We start from the raw sequence: 6,035 nt of genomic DNA, 5'->3' as shown, positions 1-6,035 counted from the left end.
CAAAATGTAGATCTCGGCGAGTTCTATGTCTATGACCTACTCTCGTGGAACAATACCCCGTTCCGGAGTAGGTCAAAGACATAGAACTCGCTGAGATCTACATTTGTTTGATCTATTTCTCAGCTCATAACGATGAGTTTGATGCGAGTTACAGTAATTTCCGTAAGAAATTTCACTGAATCGAAACGTTCAAGTGAGCATTTTCACAAGAAGATTGTCACTATTACAGTCCTCGACTATAACGAACTACAATTTCCGTCTTTTTCAATGAAAAATCACCAATTTTTAGTGTGGCGCTGGTTGTCAAGCAGAGATGAGTGGAAGAGTTGGCGGATTAGCTTTTCTTTGGGACGGTAGCAAAAAGTGTTCAATAGATGAAATTTGCAGCATAAATTTGTCTATCGATTGGAAAAAACAAGACATTAAAATATTAAAAACTAAACAAGTTACAGTCATTAAGGCGGAATACAGGCTTAAACTGACTGTAACTCGTTTAGTTTTTAATATTTTTGGGTCCTGTTTTTCCAATCGATAGACAAATTCATGTTGCAAATTTCATCTATTGAACACTTTTTGCTGCCGTCCCAAAGAAAAGCTACTCTGCCAACTCTTCCGCTCATCTCTGTTGTCAAGTAAGCTAGTGAAATATCAGAATAGGAAGGTTCCAAAATACTTTGCGAATTCGAAGTATCAATCAATGCTGGAAATATTTCCAATGAATCACTAACCCACTTATGAAATCATATGGAACTCAAGAACTCTCAAATGTGATAAGAAGAGTGACGAGCGAGTTGGAAAGTGATAAGACTCAAGTGTGAAACTCACAAAAAAAAACATTAAAAATCGAGGATTTTTTGAAATATTTGCATAATCTGTTTGTCTGATATCACTCTCTTTTCCGGTTGTTTGGTTCGACATCGGCGAAACCGCACACACAAAAATAAACAAATGAAACATTTTTCTCGTCGAGACGTGAGACTGGTGGTTTGGCGCCTCGTAAAAATTTATGATCCCCCTCGATTCCTTCCCGTCTTCTGTGGGGGTGCCGAGATATATGCATTCCTCAATATCCTTTAGCCACCACTTATGAAAAACAAAAAAGAGATATTTAGAGGGAACATTGGCGCCCATTGAGAAGAGAGATGAAGAATGTGTGCAACTTGTCAAGGGGACACTTAGCGGGGACAGTGGTGGTGTTCCCCTTGGAAGAGAAGCTTGTTTCTATTCAATTGCTACGAACGAAGCGAAGAGAGACTAGTGATTTATCACCCTTTTTTAGGAAGAACACTACTTTGTGTACTTCGTCTCCAGACTAGTTTTGTGATGACTATTGTTTATGACTTAATGGCAAAAAAGAAGAATATATCAACAGAATAAATGAAAATATCGAAAAGTATTGAAAAACGGCGTATTAGCACGACAAACTCTTTACAACCGTGCTCTACCGAAACCGAAGAAAATTGTGTGAGAAATTGAGAGACTCAGATAAAAGGGGGTTTTCGGTGGAGCGAAGTTGTAAGCACTGTGCCGAGCTAATAACTTGGCTCAAAATCAATCTTATGAGCTGAAAAATATACAAAAACGTAGATCCCGACGAGTTCTACATTTCTGACCTACTCCGGACCGAATGGCAGACGGCTCTGAGGAGGTCGGAGATATAGAACTCACCGAGATCTACATTTTTGTATATTTTTCAGCTCATAAGATTGATTTCAAGTATTTGCTAGAAGTTAAAGCGGAAATCTATAGAAAACTTTCATTTCGATCGAAAACTTCTAGAAACTGGCTGAAAAGGCGTGCTTAAGTGTGATGAATGTCCAATTCTTGAACAAAAAACTGTCAAAACTTGATTTAGAGTCCAAAGTCAGTCTAATCTTTGAAAAAATGTGACAAAATGCTCAAAAATCTACTTCGAAATTGGTTCTTAAAATCGAAAATTTCCAGAAACCAACGCTTGGAACCAGTGTGTGTTCTCGAGAAAAAGTTTCTCGAGAAACGCCATTACGAGAAATTTCTCGAGGAATTTCTCGAGGAATTTCTCGAGAAATTTCTCGAAAATTTCTCGAGAAATTCCTCGAGAAATTCTCGCGAGAAATTCCTCGAGAAATTCTCGCGAGAAATTTCTCGAGACGTTTCTCGAGAAATGTCTCGAGAATTTCTCGAGAAATTCTGCTAAACAAACTTTTTGAAAACATTTTGAGTTTTTGAATTTTTTTTGGAAATTTTTGGAAATTTTTTGAAATTTTTTGAAAAAAGTATAGTTTTCGAATAAACATTTAAAATTGAATCGAAATGTGAATATGTATGAAAATTTAAGCATTTTTACTCTATTTTTTCGAAAAATTTCAAAAAAAATGGTGAAAATGGGTACCCGTTTTTGAATCCGGGGCGGGCCGGTCGGCCCGGACCCGGCCCGATTTTTGACAAGTATGAAATATTGAAATCACACTCTAATTGGAACCTTCAAACAAATTATTTATATTTTTATGCTATAAACACTCAATTTCTCGAGAATTTCTCGAGAACTTCTCGAGAAATTCCTCGAGAAATTTCTCGTTAATTTCTCGAGGATTTCTCGAGAAATTTTTCGAAAAATTTCTCGAGGAATTTCTCGAGAAATTCTCGAGAAATTTTTCGAGAAATTAATCGAGAAATTTCTCGAGATCGCCTCGAGAAAACACACTGCTTGGAACACGACGAATCCGAAAATCATAGTTATTTTCTGGTGGAAACTGCAGGAAATCGAGGAATTAAATCTATCTACATTTTACGCTTTTTCTCGTAGAAAATCTTAAATTTTAATAGAAATTTGAACTGAAAAAGTGAAAACTAATTTAAAAAACCGCTTTAAAAGTTCTTTTGAAATTCAAAATCGGCGCCCTTCAGAAAATTTATCGCCAGAGCAGATCTGCATATGTCATTCATTTTGTCGGGGGCGACCACCGCCAAGAGAAAGGTGACGAAAAAAGGGAAATTTGTATTTAGTTGACGGAAGGAAGAGAGAGTGAGAGACGCAGAGAGAATGATGGAAGCTGTTCGGCATGAAAGTGATGGCCAATAAACCTGTATTTACCACTTCGTCTCACTATTTGAAGCAGAGAAAACTGAGAAAATTAGGCAAATTTTGAAGGATTTTATATGGGAAATCGTGAGGAATCGGCTGAAAATCTTGAAAAACGGCTAAATTTAAGGTTTTGGGAGATTTTTTATCAATAAAAGTGAAAATTGTTTTTAAAAACTGATTTTTTTTTTAAATTAATTTTTTCTCAGGTTTTGGTACTTTCCCCGAGGTTTAGCTGGTCAAAAACTGTTTTTCATAGCTCAAATTCCGTTTTTTCCTTCTTTTGAACGGAAAATCGTAAGGAATCGGCTGAAAATCTTGGAAAATGTTGGAATTTTAGGGTTTTTGGGAGATTTTACATCTATTAATGCAATTTTTGAGAGATTTTTCAAAAAATTTCCGATTTTTGACATTTTCAAATCGTGAAAATGATTAAAAACACAAAATTTTGTCGATTTTCAGGTTGATTTGGCTGAAAATGCTGAGAATCCGATGGAAAATGGTCAGTAACACCGATTTTGTTCTGAAAAACTTAGTTTAGGCAAAATTTTCGGCAATTTTCGACTAATTTTCAGCGAAATTTTCGGCATTTTTCGACAAATTTTCAGCGAAATTTTCGGTATTTTTCGACTAATTTTCAGCAAAATTTTCGGCATTTTTCGTCAAATTTTCAGCAAAATTTTAATCATTTTTTGTCAAAATTTCAGCAAAAAATTTCGTCATTTTTTGTCAAATTTTCAGCAAAACTCTGCTCTTTAGGTGAAAATTGCTTTAAAAACCTGATTTTTCAACAAAAAAACACTTTTTCACCGGTTTTTGTGAGTTTCCGAGGATTTGATTCTGAAAAACCTAGTTTTAGACAAAATTTTCGGCAAATTTTTCGTCTCTATGTGAAAATTGCTTTTAAAAACAGATTTTTCACCAATTTTTGTACTTTTCCAAGGTTTTTATTGGTCAAAAACTGTTTTTAATAGGCCAAATTCCTTTTTTTTCCGCTGAAAAACCACTTTATCTGCCTAGAACGCTGTAAAAATTCAGATTTCTAGAATAAGGTCATAAAATCATAAAAGCCGAAATAAATCCGAAAAGAAATCGAATTCAAACCAAAAAGATGGAGGATTTAAATTCGAAAAAGCGAAAATTGGGACGGTATTCAACTGCTACTACTACTAAACGATGATGATGTCTCTATGCCTCCTCTAAATGGAAAAAGATTAAAATCGAACATTTGCGTAAGCGCCTACTTTCAGGTGCTTCCGAAACATGTCATGTCGACAGACGAGCTAGTTGGTCGAGACGGTCATGCGGAAAAAGTAGAGAAAATTGCCGTTTTTTCATAGTTTTTCGATTTTTATACGAAGAAAACATGAATTTTTGCTAAAATTTACCGGAAAAAGAAGAAAATTTGAACAAATTTGAAGAAAATGACGAAATGACGCAAAAATAATTAAAATTAAATGTGGCGCCGAAATGTTTTTTAAAGGAACATGCGAAATTCTTGTTGGGTCTCGACGCGAAAGTCGGGTTACTGTAGGAGAATTTATTATTTTTTGTGTTTTTTACTAATTTTTAGCTGAAAAAGTGATTTTTGAGGAGATTTTATGATTTAAAATAGAGTTTTTGGGAGAAAAAAAATATAAAAAGGTGAAATTACATATTTGGAGTGAAGAAAAATGCTAATTCATTCGAAAATTTTACAGAAAAAGGTATTTTTTTCGATCGAGAAGAATATTTTTAGCTGAAAACGTTTTATGAACGAAAATTACGAAAATTCCTGAATTTCACGAAGAAATCGTCAGTTATTTATTAAAAATTCTCAAAAATTGACCAAAAACCGTTATTTTCGCAAAAAAAAATGAAAAAAAATTTTTGAAAAAAAAAATTGGTCGAAAAATTAAAAATTTTACTAATAAGTTGATGATTTTATCTGCGAAAAACATGAATTTCAACCCCAAAAAAAGCAAAAGTCCCATACCAAAAATTGTCATTCCCCCTAAAAAAATCAAAAAAAGATGAATGACTGAAAAAAAGCTATAGACATGATAAATCACTAGCCCAATCAGTGACTACTGACATCACACAGAAAACGAAAAGAAACACACACTCAATGGCAAAATAAATACGGATGACAAGCGCTAATGTTTTTATTCCAATGTGGTACGCGCGGGCGCACTTGCGTAGATCAAAAATTCCATAGATAGTTTTTTGTCGAAAGAAAGACAATGAATTGATATCGGGGTTAATGGGATAGCGGAACTAGGTAATAAAATAGGAATCTCGAGATCTGACTTATTTATGACCATAGATAGAATCATAGGCATTTTCCGAAGAAACTTCCAGAATCCAAGTTCTCAAAAAAAAAGTGTGCAAAAATAGGAGAATAGAAATAGAATTTTTGGGGTTTAGAACCTTCCCGAAGCAGAGGTCAAATAGAGAAAACTGGAACCGGTATAGAAATAGCACAGAAATTGGGGATGGTTCGAGATGAGAACGGTGCAATGGGGATGAGCTGTTCTGTCTCTCTCTCTCGGGACGGCCTGTTTGTGTACCGAATAAGGAAAAGTCTTGTTTGCCGGTGTGAGAGCCGGTCTCTCCGTTGGGGTGTTTGACTTTCTGAATGAATGAATGAATGACGATGAGTCTGCGTCTCTCTACCTCTCTACCTCTCAGGGTAACTGTTATGGGAATACAGTGCGCGTCATAAATATGCGCCACCCCCCAAAATCGGTGTTTTCGGAAGAGAGAGTTATTTTTCTGGGAAATCGTTATTAAAATCGAATTCAGCGTATAAGAAAACCTATCTTCCCAAGTTTTGAAAAAAAATGTCGAAAAATACGTCCAGACCACCAAAAAGCCGCTAAAACGGCCGCGTCATAAATATACGCCACCTCCCAAAAAATGAGAAATAGTTCAAATTTTTCCGATTTTCTTCAAATTTTTTGGAGAAATTTGTTTATGAAACAGAATTTAATGA

The sequence above is a fragment of the Caenorhabditis remanei genome, chromosome V, assembly GCF_010183535.1.
Source record: "Caenorhabditis remanei strain PX506 chromosome V, whole genome shotgun sequence".
Lineage (NCBI taxonomy): Eukaryota > Metazoa > Nematoda > Chromadorea > Rhabditida > Rhabditidae > Caenorhabditis > Caenorhabditis remanei.
Note: the sequence above shows the minus strand (reverse complement) of the source record.